The sequence below is a fragment of the Crocodylus porosus genome, unplaced genomic scaffold (genome assembly GCF_001723895.1).
Source record: "Crocodylus porosus isolate Cpor-Errol unplaced genomic scaffold, CroPor_comp1, whole genome shotgun sequence".
Lineage (NCBI taxonomy): Eukaryota > Metazoa > Chordata > Crocodylia > Crocodylidae > Crocodylus > Crocodylus porosus.
This window is the reverse complement of record NW_017728918.1, coordinates 98,273,317-98,291,961: the sequence shown is the minus strand read 5'-3', so window position 1 is coordinate 98,291,961 and position 18,645 is coordinate 98,273,317. Positions and strand designations below refer to the sequence as shown.

Here is an 18,645-nt window from a genome sequence, read left to right as displayed (position 1 = left end):
AACTAATTAGGCAGCTTTGCAGTAAACATCTTATGTACAGGTGCCCTGTGAGTGCTAATCACCCCATCTGCTGTATCTGTTTTGTGTGTCTGCTTCTTTCCCACCATGAGTGGGTAACTTAACCTTGTTTCATTCAGTAGTAAGCTGATCCAACTTAACTTTCACTTACTGGAAGAGTAGAAACATGTAAGAGTTACTGTGAATTCAGCTGAACTGTAGTAAACTCCAACTCCCATAAAATGGTATTATTGCTCTTCTGTCCATGTTCTCTGTAAAATTGCTATAACTGCCAGGAGAGTCACACAATAGAATTTCCTTGCTAAGAAACAGAGCAAGATCAGTGCACTACTTTACTTCTCAGTTAAACTTTCATATTAAAATTAAAATGACTTAAATGAACATTGTTTTGCTCTTCCTTACAGGGACAAATTCCACCCATGGTGAAGTCATGATTTTCCAAAGAATAACTAAACTGTAAGCAGAATTTTTCTTTAAACTAGAATGGTTCTGTATCAATTGCAATGCATTGGTATAGTTTGGAATACCCACATTTTTTATAACAGAATTCATTTCAAGTGTTGAAATGAATAAATTAGTTCATCTGCTCAGTCACACTATGTCATTGCAGAGCTGCCACCACTGCGCAGTTGCCAGCTGAACCCCATCCTGCTGGCCAGACCCTGGCAGGGATGCTGATGAAATGCTGCTGGATGCCACTGCTGGGGCCATCCATGCCCTTCTGGGCCTCCAGCCCTGCCACCTGTGAGCCCACTGGGATGGTTGTCCAGCTGATCTGGGATGACAAGCAGTGGCTGGAGGTATTCAGGATGTCCTAGGCCATCTCACTGGACCTCCAAGAGCAGCTCCACCTGCATCTGGAATGGCATCAATGCATTCCTCAGCATCAGTGCATTCCTTGGCATGTGAGAGTCCCATGTCCACCTAGCTGTGGGGGCACAAGCTGCTCAATAAAGTTCTGCACTGTCTCCTGCCTCCCTGCATGCTGTGGCAGGGAGAACCCAGGGGCCAGGGGAGAGTTGCTGGGCCAGGAGGGAAGTGGGGCAGGGGCCAAGACCAGGGCCAGGGTCAGGGCCAGGACCAGGGGCCAGGCAGGGTGGGCTCTCCCTGCCACTATAGGGCTTGTGACATGGGCAGGGCTGGCATGCCGGATGACTCTGGTTGGTTCTGGCCAGCATTGATGGTGGCTCCCAAAAGATTCCTCAGTTGGAGGGGTGCAACATGTGAGCACCTGGGCAGCTCCTGAGAAGGAGTTGGTATTGCTGGTGGCTGGCAGGCTTTAAAGGACCTGAGGCTGGGGCTGCCAGAGAGCCAGGTCAGCCCTAGGGCATGAGAGGTTCCCATCCCTGGGGCTCTGGTGCTGCACTCAGGCTGGCCCCCTAGTGGCATAGCAGACCAGGAACAAATTTGCTCCTGGTTGGTGTCTACACATACATTACTGTGCAGTAACTACTCACAAATAAATTTGCTACTTGTGTTGCCCTAAGGGGTCAGGCCAGCTCTCAGGATCTCAATATTGCACTGTTGGACAGGAGGGTGTGACACAATTGCACATATACAAACACACAAATCAGTTAGGTGCATACAGACACACAACACCAGCTCAGGCACATACACATCCAAACCAGCCTAGGCACATACATACCTATCACCAATTCAAGCACATACACTATACACCCCAAAAGTTAGACACAGATCACTAATTCATATACCATGCACACAATGACATATATATGTATATATATACACACACACTCTCACCAGTTCACACACATACAACCCACCTACACATACACACAGGTAAGTTCCTACTTGGATGGTACAGTGTGTAGATGTGTGCTTGGGGTACCTGGGGTACTTGAGGGAAGGTTCAGGTGAGAGAGAGCGTTAAAGTGTAAGGAGTGAAAGTTGCCAGAACCAGGATTAGAACCAGTGGACTACAGAGAAGCTATCTGAGGAATTGAGGCTTGGGTTTACTAAAGGTAGACTGGGGCTGGAAACTGAGGCAGACAGCTGAGATATTGTGGTGAGGGGGCAGATAACTGGTGGCAAGGAGGAGACCGCCAGGAAAGAAACTGAGGCAGAAACCTGGTTGCTCAGAGGAAAAGGAAAAGGCAGTGGGGATAAGACAGTGGCAAAGAAATGGGGTTTGGCGACAGAGAGGAGCTCAGGACAGGTGTTGGAGGTGGCAGTGAGCCAGAAGCACGAGAGGGAGAAATGAGACAGAAGTTAGAGGAGCAGAGATTGGAGCAGAGCCAAACCATAGTAAAGCAAAACCCAACTTACGGGTCCAAATCAGACAACACACTACACAGCCCCATGAAGTTATTGGTTCACACACACACGCACTCACAATGGCAGCAGGAGAAAGAGACTCAGTGGAAGGGCTGGAGTCCAGGTAGGGAAAAGAAGCAGAGTCCAAGTCCTTGGTTGAAGTGGGGGTGGGGGGGTGATAGCTACCTATCCAGACTGGAAAGGGGTCCTTGTCCAGTAGGTGTTGTCTAGAGCGGGGTCACTGGCAGGGACTCTGGGTGGATAGGTCGTGTGGCATGGTGCTGATTCAGATGGAGAGGGTGTCCCACTGGGTCTGTCTTCACTGCCCCTTTTTATAGAGGCAGACCTTGTGTGACCCTAGTGACAGGAGGCATGCCTAGGCAAGGATCAGCCCTGGCTTACTGAGCATGTGTGCTCCATGCAGGGATGTGCAGGGTGTCTGTAATGGTGGGGTATTGCTGGTTCCGCAGGGTCTTTTGTCTTTCAAATGCTGGGTTCTTGTCTCTGTTCCTGGGTGAGGTCCATGGTTCCTGGATGAATCAATATGAGGTGATGGCCCAGTCCTTACAGGCCATTCAATAGAGGCCTGCTACCATTGTATTTCAATCATTCCCAATCACTCTCATTCATCTGGGAACCAATTTACATGGGAGGGGTACGTGACTCATGCTGTTGCGACACATGGGATGCCCAGGCAAAGGACATAAGATGGATACTTGACATACAAAATAGAAACTTGACAGACATTACTTCGGTTCACTTACAAACACTGGCCTAAACCATACAATATCCATATGAAACAATTAAATCAATCCGAAAATGATAATAATACAATGTAAAACAGTGGATATCCAAAACCAAAAACTTGCTACCAAAATAAAAATGTTAAAGCTGATCTTAAGTCTGAGCTTGCTTATACTTGTCTATAGGGAATAAAGAGGCAGAGAAAGAAAAGCCAGAAATCACTGGGGAAGGGAAGGGAAGGGAATGCATATCTATCACAAATATATGTGTGTGTGTGTATGTGTATGTGTATATATGTGTGTGTGTGTGTGTGTATGTATTAAAAAAGAAAAACTGGGGGTTTTGCTACACTTGCATTTGCAGGTAGCAAATTCTCTCATGAGTAGTGAAGTTTACTGCGCAGGAAGCGTGTCCATGTGTAGATGCATATGCTCACTGTGCAGTAAACTATGCTACTGTGCAGTAAAGTGTCTCATATAGATGCATCCATGGTAACTGAAATATCTAATTGATATCATAAGCCAAAAGCCTGAGTATTTCTCTTCTGAATGGCCCAGGGTTATTTCTTAGTGATGTCTGACTATACAGCCAGACTTTAGGAATGCAAAGCTGTTTCTTATAGCCATCAGGGATCAGCATACTAGGTACATTCTAATATTTTTCTCTGTACAAAATATTTAAAATCTGGACCTGAATGCATGCTTTACCTATTTTGATTGCCCCAATAGCCTCAAAGGGAAGTATTTCATCAGCATGTGCTCTATTCTCTTGAATTTCATACATCTGCTTTAAGCATCTGCTTTTAATCAAAGCAAAACCAATTGTCTCCTTCAGCGGACAATATGGTATGGATAAAAAAAGCTGATGGTTTTGTATCAACTGCCTTTAGCTTTCTTCTTCCCACTCAGATCCTGTGCCAAAAAAGCTTGTTTGTCATTTCACTTTTCCAGCAATAACCAGAATGTCATGCCCAAAATTTCAGGGGTTCTTTTCTGGAAAGGTCATATGTAAATATCTCTTTCAATTTAATATTTACTTTTTTCACAAGTATATGAATATGTCTTTAGGAATATAGATGAAATTGCCAAGGGCAAGTTACATTGCTTATCTTCTCTGAAGGATTTTGGAAGTGACTGTTTAATGTGGTGTGTGTGACTTGACTTCTTTTATGTGAGAAGGCTGTTGTGCATCTGCAACTGCATGGATCTTGGTGTAAGAAAAACCTGTGCCTAGTGGTAAGGAAATCCAACATGACTGGGGTTACTCTTCCACTACAGCCTTCATCCACCTTCACAGCCATTGAGAAGTATATGCCTTCTTTATTCACCCTCTCCACCACTGAGGTCTTTATATTATGCTGCATATATCACCTTTGACCTAACTGCTATGGGTGATCCTACCAGGAGTTCAAGACTCTTAGGGTCATCGGTACATGCAAGCCTCTCCACCCTGTCAGTGTGGCAGCCCATGAAGAGGTATGTGGTGTGCACTGGAGAGAGAACATACTTAAAAAATGTACTTCTAATTAATAATGAAGTACAGCTAGTTCAAAGTGTACCACACCTCACTCTCAAATACACCCCTAACTCTCAAATACAAGCAGCTAAGAGATGCCTGGCACTTTCAAGGGCCATGTTATAAAACACAATTCACAAAAAAAGATTTCAAGATCTCAGTTTTGCTAGAAAGAGAGCAGTCTCAGCAGCAGAACTAGATCTTTGAAAACTATGTAGCATAGAGTATGTGCTATTTGTATTCAGTGCTTAATATAATGTTTCATAGTCATCCTGTGATCAACTAGCATACCAAAGTTTTTTTTCTCAGTTGCTTCCAACTGACAAACTACTAGTTTATGACTGCATGTTTTGTCACTAGTATCTAAATACATATTCTTGTTTTGTATTATTAAATATCATTCCATTTCAATGCTTCCAGTCTACTAGGTCATTCATTTCTGTATGAGGTTCTGATCCGCCACTGTACTGACAATGCCCACCACTTTTGCTGCATCAGGAAATTTTATTAACACATTCCTATTTTTTGTTCCAGGGATGTTAACAAAAATATTAAACAATACTGGCCCCACAACTGATCCTTAAGAACTCCACTAGCAATTTCCCTCCAGCCTGATATTTGTCTCTCTACACTACCCATTGTCACCTTCTCTTTGTGCAGTTCCTTACCCAGCTACAGATTCACTTACAATTTCCTATGTGAAGTTCAGATAAATTATATGTACTGCATTTCCATTCTCTAGAAAACCAATTGTCCTAAAATGATCAGTTTAATCTAGCACAAATCCAACTACAGTAAAGCCATGTTGCACAGTAGCCCATTTTCCACTTGGTCTTCATGTCTTTATTCCTTCTTTTACAATGCATTTAAACACATTACACACTACTGAGATCAGACTAAGGCTTGGTCTGGAAGGGGTGTGTCCTGGACAGTGTACTACTAAGCATGACCAACCAATACCCACCCACATTCTCTAAAAATAGATTTGTGTTGGTGATGCCTCTCTGGGATCATCACCAGTGTTTTTTCCTTAAAGGCTGAGGTCTCAAAGATAGCTGTAAAGAAATGCCCCTGAGCATTTTTTCCAGTGTAGGTCCAGATTTAGAGTACATGGGGGAATGGAGAGACAGGGTGTGTTCAGTAGCATTCAAGACAAGACAACAGTACTAACATAAGACCTAACAGGCCCAGATCAGTTTTTTCCACTTCTTACTTAGAGGTACTATGTTTGCTATTCTTAAATCATAGGGCACCAGCCTGAATTGATAAGTTTGCTAAAAATACTTGATACTGGTTTTGCAATGTCACACTGTATTTATTTCAGAATTCTGGGATGGAAATTATCTCTTTCCTCCCACTGTGAGAGCTCTTTGACTTTGCTTCCATTTTGGTGGTATTAACTTCCATTCCAGCACCCTTATTCCCATTACACATCTTGCTATGGCCTTATAGTCAATAACAAGGCAGCTTTTATTCTTTTAAAAACAACTAATAGAAACTGGCAGATACTCCTAATTCATAGCTGACAAAAAAGAGTACATGAGGAGATGACAATTAAGTATCAGTTTTTCCATGCTATTCAGGCCAGATGCTGCTAAACGGTGGTAACACTCAGGCATTCCTCAGCCTCTGATTTCAATAAGATTATCTAGCAGACACGTAGTCTACGTTATGTTCTGTATCCCACCCTAAGTTACCAACATGGAGATTCAGAAAGTTATTGAAAAGATCCCTAACTAGAAGTACCTTGGCTCATGTCTGTGGGCTTGAACCACACAGATTCTCCTCGCATCATCATCTTCAAAAATACCCTTTTCTGTCAAGCCTGGGTTTTTTTTATTCCTTTAAGGTTTGGGGTTTTGTTTTAAGAATGGCAAATGGCAATCGTACTAGATATGTTGTTCATGGCAGTTGCATGTCTGGATAGATTCCCTAGTGAATGAGCACTGTGTTTATGATAAACATCAGCATTTGAAATGCTGCAAAGACTTTGTAAGCCAACTTGTCTGGCACTAGATCTTTGATAGCATGTGTGTTTTCCATTTGAAAATAAATAGCGTAGTGCCCCACCAACGTTACAAAGGATCCAGAGGGACAAATGGTTCTTTCCCTACATTATTTTACCTTTTTTAAAGAATTATATAATGTTAATTTTTTCAGTAGTTTCTATAAATATAATTACATTGTACTTTATAAAACCTTTTATCCTTTTTGGATTCAGCTTAATCTGTTGTGCATTTTATCAAAAACATATGACATGGCTTTTCCATGGACAAGAAGCTTTTATTTTATTATCCCAGGGAGTTCAACTCAAATGGAGCTTTGTACCTGGCAGGACATCTTCAGCAGAGTGCCATGTTGATGTAAAAGTTTGTGATACTCTTAAAAGAGATTGCTTAGTAACCTTTCATGTTAGAGCAGAAGTTTATGTCCTTCAATAAACTTTGGTTTGGGCCTAGACTATTTTACAATTCAGAACCAAACTCAAGGAGGCAATAAGATGTAAGTAGTGATGATGGGTTGGGAAAGGCAGGTGGAGAGGATAGTGGAGGTAACTCCCCCCCCTCTCCCCTTCCCCCCCGACTTAAGGAGAATGGGCATAACTCTGAATTGCCTAAAGTGTGGGTGTGATTCTATCTTCCCTATGATAGGGAATGTAAGTGCTCCCATTATACAAATAGGATCATGCTCCAGCGGCACAAAGCCGTCTCTCTTATGTGCCCAGAGCAGGTACTAGAGGTACCTTTACCCTTTAGTTGGGTAATTCAGTGTTGGTTACATGCTCCACGTTAGTTATCGACTAGCTGCAATAGAATTCTGTCCTGTGTCTGCTGCTGGGGATCTAGAATCACAAGCTGCTGCGTGATGATCATGGCATGACAGTAACCCAACCACCTTTTACCTTTTGTGCCTGTGCAGGCACTTGTGGCCATTCTTTCCACATATAGACCTGGCCATGTTATGTAAGTCCTTGTTTACCTCCAGATTAGACTGTTACTATATTATCATCATTCAAGCTGCTCTGAAAGCCATTTGGAGATGGACAGAGATGCAAAGTGCAGTGTCTTCTTTTTAAAAAGACATCTGGAAGCATGTGACTCCACTTCTCTTGGGAACTGAACTGCCATTGGTCTCTGGGTGGAGTTCAAGGTATTAGTGTGTCTTCAAAAGTCTTAAATGGTCTGGGAATGCCTCTCTCTCTCCCACTGCTATATTAGGTCAGCAGAGATAGCTGAATCAGCTTTCCTCATTATGGAAAAAAAAATCATCTTGCTGTAGGACATTTTTTCCCCTCAGGACTGCAGGGCTCTGGCACTTGCTTTCCCATGGTTCACACATAGGCTAATTTTGGTAATTTTCTAGACATGCCACAAAAAGAAATCTTCCTTAGGTTTCCAGAGCCACTGCACTCAGATATAATTTGTGCAAGGCTAATTAAAGATGGTAAAGATGTGTTAACATGGCTGAAAGAAAACAATCTACCGATGGACTTCCCATGCAAAGAAAACTCTTATCAAGGACAACTTGTCTTGCTTTTTCAACAACTTGTCCTGCATCTGTTTTATCTGATTGGCTCATAATACACTTGTTTTGACTGGTTTTCCAGTACTAACTAATAAGGAAATAATATAAGGCGAGCTTGTACCAAGATTAGTTCCATATACATGCTAATGCACATCATATCTTTAACAGTGGAAACTGGCTTTTTTAAATTTTCAGCTATTTCTCAGTTTTAATTCTTCAGCTTATAACTGATCCCCATCCTATTTATGTTTCTATACAGTTTACTTAACTACTTATTTTTAAAAACTGAAACATTGCACTGAGCTAGCTGTATGGTAAAATATTTGCTTGCTCAATTTTGTTACGTGCGCTTTTCTTCTGACACTTTTCCAAAGATAGAAAGCATTGCATGAGACCATAAAATGGATGTAAGGAATCCAAGATGTGAGGAATAAAAGTAGACCAAACAAACTAGCAAACTTAATGAGAAGTGTGTTCAGTAAAAACATTTCACAGTATATCATATTTTATGGTCCTGAAATTCTACAGATCCCTTGAATAGAGGGTTAGTTGAAGAAACTGATCCTTCTCTTATTGAAAACAAAGGTAAAAATGCTGACCGAGATCCTGCCTTATGGCACAAAAAGGCTCAGTCTATGGGTGCAGATTGTAAAAGTAGGCTCTAAACACCCTTTGTTTTTGGGCTGCTGCAGGGTAGGGTGGAGTTCTTGATCTAAACTAGAGCATCTAGAAGCTCTAAAGCTCTAAGTCCCTCCCTAACCCTAAACTTCATAGGGACTGTTCTGCAGCCTTTTGCTTCTGAGCATGCCTGTATATGTGTAAACTACACGGACTACTCTCAGATCTCCAACATGTCCCCAGTGCCAGGTCTTGTGAGAGGGCATTCAGATGGTGGTCTGCAGCTTTCCTGTACTGTTGACATCAGTCCCTTTATATTAGGATGACTGATACCTGTGCATGTCTTTTAACATGGGGATCCTGTTGTGCATCAGAAACCACAGAATACTTTGTGGGAAGAAACCTTAATTAGATGGTAAGTAAAACCTTAATGACTGAAGGTTTCTATTCCACTGCAGCCCTCATCCACTTTATAGTCATTGTGAAGTATGCCTTCTTCATCTGCCTTCTCAGCTGTGCAGGACTTTATTTTTACTTTTGGATTGCTGTTGGTTTGGAAAACTCAATCATAATTGTGCTACCATGGGTGCCTCTATCAGGAGTACAAGACTCCAAATGGCATTGCTCTTTAGGTCTTTGGTAGCACACAAGTCTCTCCACCATATCAAAGTTATAATCAGGGATCCTGGTTTTCTCTGATTTAAAAAAAAAGAGGGGATTTTTTTAAATCAGAGAAAACCAGGATCCCTGGTTATAACTTTGATATGATGGAGAGGCTTGTGTGCTACCACAGACCTAAAAAGACCTATACACACACACACACACACACACATATTTAGGGGTGTTTCATTTAAATCACGGAAAATATGGATGTGGGTTACTTTTTTTTAACTGAAAATTGGGGATTTTTTTTTTAAATCAGAGAAAACCAGGATTCCTGATTAAAATATGTGTATACCATAGCTGCACTAAACACTTTCTCTTCTGGCTAGCTAAGTGATTTTGGCAAGTATTATAATTTATGAGAGCAGTGCACTAGTGTGAAAGAGGGGGAGTGAATTCCTCCACATCTTTCCTTTATGGGAGCAGGAGTAGTCTGAAAGTGTAAAAAAATATATGTCCATTAAGTCAACAGACATAAAGTACAAAACATTCTGTATTCTGAGAACTGAGTGGGGAAATAAAGAGGACAGGTCTAGAGACTTCCAAAATGTTAGAAGAAATACTGTAAGTTATTTGCATCCATGTTTGTATATACAGAAGGCCACTTCAGATATATTTTAAAAAATTCTCTTAATGTAAATGACAGCAAAATCTCAACATTGCCAGATCTGAGTTATATAACCTTGTTATTTGACAAACTATAGGAAGTCATCCCGGAAAAAGTTGTTTCTATGGTGTGGCCAAACTTTGTATTATATGGCTATCAAGAAACTAATATGTGATGATGGAAACAGAATTTGAGTGAAAAATGAAAGCAACAGTTCACACCTCAGAAGTTTAATGTATTTAATTTCCTGTGGGGCAAGTTCATTATCAGGTCCCTGTGGATATGCTTGTTATTTATCACTTCATCTAGCCTCATTCTAAGCCCTGCAAAACAGTAGACCTTGGGTCATGGTGTCTGTGAGTTTTGAGTTGTTTAAGAGTGAGCACTGTCCTCATGACAGCATACTCCAATTTCTCCAGTGTATGCTAATTGCATTTTTCTTGATCTCTGGGTGGGAAGAATCTGTTCCTGGACATGTTATTACTCAATCCAGCCTATCAGCACATTCCAGGGGGATAAAGTTGGTGGGAGTTTAAAAAGGCAAAAGAAAACAGGAGTTACAAAAAGCAAACAACTCCCTTTCTCAACATCTTCAACATGCAGTGCAGGCTTTGAATTTAGAGGTAATGGGCCTTGCCCTTACATTTTTACATATAGCTGTAACAGACTTTTCCTCCTCCAGAACATGCTGTGCTGGGTTTTGAGCTCTTTCTAATGTTTGCTGTGAAACTGAATCTGTCTACTTTGAGGAATGATTCCTTTTGACATAATATTATTCTGCCATATGAGAAAAGGAAGAATGTGCACACTTACAACAAAGATCATTTAAAAAGTAATGATAAAGGGGGGTTCATATACATATAATATGATATATATCAGATGTTTTTGCTAATGAATAGCATAAAATTTATATCTACAGCTCATACTCTCTCCTAAATTAATCTGATTTCTTTGCTGTTCTGTATATTGCTGTTCTCTCCATCTGTATATATACCTATATATTTATAGCTATTACTTGAACATGAATATAACATGGTTCCCATCTTTGTGGCTCTCCAGAACTCTTGTAGTAGGGGTGCAGCATACTTTTGTGTGATTCACATAACAGACTTGCTTCTGCAGCTACTGGGGGTCATCTAATCAGAGTGAAGCATGTCACCAAGAGCAGCAAATACTATATTTCTATCACAGGTCCAGCAGAAAAGGGTACTTATTCATAGGTAGTGCAGGGGTGGCTGCACCCCCTGCTCTCAGACCCCTTTCCCGCAATGCTTCCCCAAATCCCCAGGTTGGCACAAGAGGAGCAGCAATAAGGGACTTTTAAAGTCCCTCAGTCAGGTAAGAATTTATCTCTCCTCTCCCTGTTCCCCCTCCTTTCCTCTGTGTTCAGTGACATGTCCCCTTACCTCCAATCCTCTCCTCCCCGCCTGGCACTGCCACTGACCTCACTGTTCCTGCCTGCTCCGGAGGCTGTGTGGGGAGGCCCCAGAGCCACTCCTGTTCTTCCTATGACTGCCATTTGGACTGCACATAGTACCAGGGCCAGCCACAGTTAGTAGCAGTGGTGGGCAGTGGGTGGGTTCCCTTCACCCACACCTACTCTGGTGAGCAGGCAGGAGGAACCTTCCTGCCACTGCTGCTGTCCCCAGCTGAGCCCAGATTCCTACATAGACCATCTGGAGATGGGCAGGGGCAGTGGTGGTGCCTCCCTCACCCCATCCTGCCCCACCCCTGAGTCAGCACGGACAGCTGCAGTGGGAGGTAAGGGAGGGGGGACTGGAAGGGATGGGACCTGCCATAGAGGGGAAAGAAGGAGGGGGGAATTCTTCCTTCCTCCAGTGACTTAGAAAGTTTCCAACTGCTGCTCCTGTGGTATCAATTGAAAGGAGGGTGCATCTGTGCCACTGCATCCCCTTTGGATCTGCCCCTGGATGCAGTGATTAAATACACTCAATCCAGGGCTAAGGGATAATATTTCAGACATTATTTACTGAGGAAGATCAAGGGGTGTGTTCTATTCTGCATATTTCACCCTATCTAATGGAGCTGAGGATAGAAAATTTGGTCTGGAAGGAACCTCTAGAATTTATCAAGCCCAACTCCTTCCTAGAGGCATTATTTTTCCTGTGTAAATCATCCCAGACAAATGTTTATCCAACATGTATTTAGAATGGCCTACTAGCAAAAGTATCGACAATGTTAGCATTTAGAAGTCCTAGTGTTTTCAGCCTCTTCTCACATAGAAATCAATTATTTTTATCCTTCAGTGTAAAATTCAATTTATGTTTTTCTATTTGTGCTTTATTCTGTTTGAGAGGCAGTGATGAGTCCAGTATTCACAGTCACCATAAATCAGCCACTTATATAGTGGCATTGCAATAGTTTCAATTTTATTCTCTTTTCCTTTTTTCTTAGAAAATAGTAACTATTTTTGGAGGTGGACAAAAAGTACCTCAGGGAAAATAATTGTTGACATCTGCATGGCAAGACAAGGATGAAAGCCTATCGCTGGAAGAAATTTAGTGTGTACAGACAACTATCCCAGATGGAAAGCAACCACCAGGAAACAGTGTGAAAGAATTATTAGATTACTGATAGAAATATAAAGTGCTAGTGAAAGACACACTGAAGGGAAAATTCAAAGGCATCCAAATATTTAGATGATGGGTACCAGGTCATTCAGATGTATTCATACTGCTTTATGTCATGTCGTTGCCTGTCCTTTGTAGCTCACACTTTTTTACATGTGTCTGTCAGCAGTGGCCCGTCACCATAGTGAGATTGACTACTTGAATTATCATTTTCAAAAATAAAGCATGTGAAAATTATATAAAAATATATGAGACCTCTCATTTTTCAGAGCAGCCTGAAATTGAAAATGAACAAAAATAGTTTCTTGAATTGCCTCATACTTTGAAGATATATAATTTTTTAAAATAAATGTGGATAATGTCATGGAAACCATATGGCAAGAGTTACCAGAGATGGGGAGAAATTTTTTATTACATGTAGAATGTCATTCAATAGCTTCATATCTCTGTTTCTGAATCTCTGAAAACTTTATGCTTGATTTTCTGTTGCTCTGAATCTTCTGCAGGCATGTATAGCAGGGCAACATAAATATAAAAACACTGTGTCTTGGAGTATGTATAAAAGTATTGCCAGTGTGACCTAAGCATATTTTACATTCATATGGCAGTGAAGTAAATGCCTAGTCAAGGTACAAGACAATAAAGAACCAGGTTAATTGTTTCTACTGAAACTAAGACAGTTTCTTTGTGAAAGACGATTCAAAGTCCTTTATTTTGTGTGCTCAACAGAGCAACAGTGCAATTCATTACCTTTGTATAACTAATTGGATTATCATCATCTTCAGTAGAACTAGGAATACTAGAATTGTGGTAGCAATTAGACACACCAGTCAGAGATTGCGTCCACTGCACAAGGCCATGCACAAGAATAAAATGACCAGATCTTGCTACATAAATGGTGATAATTTATATGGAGAGAGAGTTGCCAAGGACTTTGTTATCTCTGCATGGTTTACATTTTAATAATAAAAGGTGCTAGTATCCATCATGGAGATGAATTCAAAATATTTATAATCATTATTAACAAACTTTAGCAGGGGCACTGTACAGTACTGTAAATATAAATATACTTCATGTATCTTTTAAAGATAAATAATGAATAAGATTCCTTAAATACAGCATTGCCTGACAATCTAATTGGTTAGCCATTAGAGCATACAGTATCTCAAGAAGCCCTAACAGAGTAAAAATGTGCAGTATCAAGGATCAATCTCATAATCAGCTGAAATTCTGTTTTCTTCACTATCCACTTGTTTTTTGTAAAGAGACCTTCCATTAGCTTCCTCAGGTATTAGAGTTTCTCAATAGACATAGTCTCATGAAGAATTTCATAATCATGGCTGACTACATATTATTGTAATTTGGTTAATCGTTACTGTAAAAAGATGCCACCAGTAATCATTTGGACACTAAAGACAATGGTGATCTCTGACATTTGTTAAATCTCCGCTACATTTTTACAGATTGACAGATACATTAGCAGCAAGGCTTAAAGGGCTAAATCCCACTTCACCTTTACATGCCTAAGTAGCACTTATGTAGCCATATAAATGCAAATTTTGGCACTTACACAGAATTTGGGTTCTATTTACACTTATACAGCAAACATAAAAGGCTGCACCCTGACTTCACAAGCTCAGAGGTCAGAATAGAATTGCCCTGTCACGTGTGTAACACCATGTAAGGTCTGAAACACTCATCATAGAAAAAACCCAAAGGAAGGACAGACAGGCAAGCTACCTTTTCGGCCAATAGACTGTTGATCAGGGCATTTGGCTCTGAAATGGGAGATCTGGGTTCAAGTCTCCCCTCACTCAGCAGACATTTAAACATGGATCTCCTGCACTCTAGTGAAGTGCTCTATTCATGGGTTTACTCTGAACGCTCACATCTTGGACTTGGTGTTTAACTGCATCCTGTGCTGTTTTGTGGGCACATCTTTATTGAAGACAGGTTAAGGGACTTCACCCTAACAGAAAAGGTCCTCACACTGAAGTGGCAAGCAGTTAGCAGCTCTGTTCAGGTTTCTCTCTGGCAGAAGCTACAATCTCTGTGTCACTAAATGTCTAGACTCATTCTGGCCTTTGGATTTTAGCTCAGCAGTCTAAAGAGGGGACATCAGGTGTATGGCAGTCTCCACTTCTCCATAACTCTGCCTAGGCATATACACTAAAGGTCTTGGCAAAATGGTCACAGGGATTTGAGAGAGGTATAAGAGCCCTTGAGGCAGCTACTAAGATTTCCAAGCAGCCCTGTTTCAGGGTAGCTTGCTTCCCTTGCATGAAAGTGACCCTAGAAAAGGTGAGTTAAACAAGTCTTGTATCATTACTTACATCCTGGCTCAACTAATTTTATAAACAGCATTGCTTGCTGGAATATTCATACTTTGACCCCTAGATAGTTTGATCTGGATTTGGATCTGAGGAAAATGGCTATGTTGAGCAACAAGTTTGCACATTTCAGAATTCATATTGCAGTTCTTTCAGAAACTCAGCTCTTAGACACACACTTCATAAAGGAGAAGGTCTATACCATTTACTGGCATGGTAAATCTAAAGGAGTAAGGAGAGAGCATGGTGCAGGTTTTGCTATCAGAAATGAACTTATGTCATGGTGTGAAGTTCCAATTGTGGTGTCCATACCTACCATGACACTTCCAGTTAGACTACAGAAGGGATTCATCAACTTTGACAGTGTCTGTGATCCAAATTTACAGGCTAGTGATGAGGAGAAGGGCAGCTTTTATCAGCATCTGGAAGAACTAACTGGCAGGATTTCACAGAAGGAACCCATTCTAGTACTTGAAGACTTCATTGCAAGAGTTGGGTCCAATGCTGAGATGTAGCCTAAGGTTCTGGGTAGGCATGGCATTGGATATATGAACGACAATGGTCAGAGCATTCTTGAGTTCTGTGCCAGTCAAGTCTTATTGGTGACCAAGACCTTCTTTGCTGGTAACATCAGAAGAACATCATGGAGACACGCAAGATCCCAGCACTGGCATCATCTGGAATTGGTTCTGACAAGGCCTGCACACTTGAAAGGTATGTTGCATACACAATTCTTTCAAAGCATGGACTGTGACACAGGCCACTCCCTTGTCTGCTGCAAAGTGAAATTTCAAGCTAAGAAGATCCACTGCAATAAACCTGCCAGACAACCTCATATTGACTTGTGCCAAATAGATGATCCTGTCAAGAAATGGCTTTTCAGTGAAGGAGTAATAAAGTCATCTGGAACAAATGAATCTGCATAATATGCATGGGAAGTCCTGAATACAAGTATGTACAATGTGGTGATCAAGAATTTTGGGAAGTGTACTAAGAAAAACATTGACTGCTTTGTAAACCATTTGGAGGTACTGCTGCCACTCAGTGAGAGAAAAAGAATTGCCCTAACCCCTGAAAAGTCTACTTCTACTATTGATTCACTCAACAACATTAGAGACACTCATAAGATTGTTCAAACAGCTTCCAGGAGGTGGAATTCTGGCTTGGTCTCTGAGCCAGCATCCAACAGGTGTCTGATGCAGGTGACAGTAGATGGTTGTATGAGGGCATTAGCAAGGCCATCGGGATGACAAAGTACAAGACAGATCCATTGAAAGACCTGGATGGTAATATCATAACTGATAAGGGGAAGCAACTGAAGAGGTGGATAGGTGCACTGTGGAATGATATTCAAGGGACTCTATAGTAGACCAACATGTGCTAGATTAATTGCATTGGTTTGAAGTTATGAATTTGCTGGGTGCCAAACCTACACTAAAAGAACTTGAACAATGCATCAAAAAAATTCCTAATAACAAAGCTTCAGGACCTGACTGTTTAGCTGCTGGAGCTGACAAATGTGCAAACAAAGACTTGCTGCAAAGATCATATGAGGTACTGCTAGAAGAAACTGTTCTGCAACATTTAAAGGACACTCATTCAACTCTATAAAAACAAAGGAGACAGAAGTGACTGTAATAACCACAGAGGTATATCTCTTTTCAACATTGTGGGAAAAATCTTAAGCCATATTCTTTTACCTAGACTTCAAACATTAGCTGAGAGAATCTATCCTGAGAGTCAGTGTGGCTTCCACTCACAAAGGTCTACCATAGATACGATCTTCTCTCTAAGGCATCTGCAGGAAAAATACAGAGAAAAGTGTATCTCAATGCACATGGCGTTGATAGATTTAACAAAAGCCTTTGACATAGTTAGTTAATCAGTTGGGGCTTTATGTTGTTCTGAAGAAACTTGGCTGTCCATATATACTACTAAACCTTGAAAAATGTTTATATGATGGCATGAAGGCAACTGTAATGTATGAAAACCAAGAATCTGACTTGTTTAAAATCAACAACTAAAATAGACACTGCTGTAAAAAGGAGGCAATCATGGGTTCTGGTATTGACTTTTCCCCAGAATGGGACAAAAACGATACCCCTACTTTTCATCCATTTTATCCAATATTAAAAGCATGATGCAAAAAATGTCTTTTGGAGGCAGAGGTCAGAATCCAAAGCGGCATCCACAAGAGTATTACGAGTGAGTTCAGAGGGACTATGCATATTTTAGACATTAAACAAGCATATAAAGGCTGTGTCTACACAAGATGTTGATCACTCAGTAGCCCATAATTACTGCACAGTAGCATTGCATGGCAAGAAGTGTGACACAAGGCTACTGTTCAGTAGTTATGAGCTACTGTACAGTCAGCATCATGAAGCAGCCCTTAGTTGGCACGACTCCACAGTAACTCCAGTTACTGCATGGTTAGTATCTCATGTAGATGCGCCAAACAACCACACTTTACTTTCAGCATGTACTTACATATTTCACTCAGTCAAGGCCAGAATCTCTCGTGCTTGGTAGGAATGAGTCAACAGTTAGTTTGCAAGAAATTGTTCTTTTTAGAGTAGCAGAAAATTTACAACAAAACCATTCAAAAGTAGCATCTCCATATGTGAGCTTTGTTATCATTTCTAAATTATTATTTTTATTATTAATTTTATTAGTGAAAGGGTCTTCATGAATTATAACTTAGATATTTTGAAAGAACGTGAAATAGAAACAAAGTGATGATTCAAGTCAACTTTTATGCTGAAATCATTTCAAATTTGTGATTTCTTGATAAATCTATGAAACTCAGCCTTTATGGTTTGGTCTTCAAGTTCTTAAATCCAGTTTTGGTCATGAATAATCCCCTCTGTTTTTAGGTTAGCTCAGGGTCAACACAACATTCAAAGATGAACTTGACATACCACAACATTCTGGAGAAAAGGGTGTGAACCCCCCCAAAAAATGGGGAAACCAAAGGAAATGTTGGCAGTAACCTCTGCAGAGAGAAGCTGCCAACTTTTGAACAGCTCTGTTTATTCTTCAATTATCACAGCAAGTCAGCAGCAAAAAAAAAGATTATCAATATTCAAACAGAAATGCTTGTTTAATCAGTGTCGAGGGCTGTAGGTTTGCCTGATTTTCTTCCTCGGAACAACATTATCTGACAACAGCCTAAGTTAGGTGGTTTGAAGATTCACTACCTTGTTTTTAACTTTTTAAATGTAGCTTGATTTTGAAAATGTTCTCATTAAAATATCACATGACTATTTGTTCACTACAAAGCTAATATCCCCATTTACAAATAAACATATTCTTTGATATGTTCTGAAGAACAAGGAAGCATCCTGGAAACTGTCAAACTGGAAGTGTGGTTAAAGGAATACATTAGGCACAGGGACAGGTCTTTCTGATGGGGACTGTTTATGAACTGGCTGTAGATTAAATGGGTACACCAGGACATATTTTTTCAGTGAAGTTCATGTTACTTAATCATATTTGTATTCCATGATAATAGCTGATCATATATATCCCCATTTGAATTTATGCTAATTATTATGTGGCCTGACATTGGTGTCTTTCAAGAGAACTACGTTCAGCAGATATATAAAGAGCAAAACAATATTTTCTTCAATAAACCATTGGAGGTGTGGGGGAAGGAATGAATCTGATACTAAATAAGTTAGATACAGATTTGCATCCAGTGGAAAATAAGAGAACAACAGCTGCTTTTCTTATGGTGGTATTATGGCTGAGAGTTTAA

General features: G+C 40.6%; 1 long non-coding RNA gene across 1 annotated transcript in view; it reads left to right on the top strand.

Moving 5' to 3' along the window:
- LOC109311979 overlaps positions 1-15,759 on the top strand; it is a 167,124-nt gene extending 151,365 nt beyond the window's left edge. Inside the window, exon 3 of the long non-coding RNA XR_002101672.1 lies at positions 15,272-15,759. This is a non-coding gene — a long non-coding RNA (uncharacterized LOC109311979). The remainder of the gene's footprint in view (positions 1-15,271) is intronic.
- Positions 15,760-18,645: the final 2,886 nt, after the last annotated feature.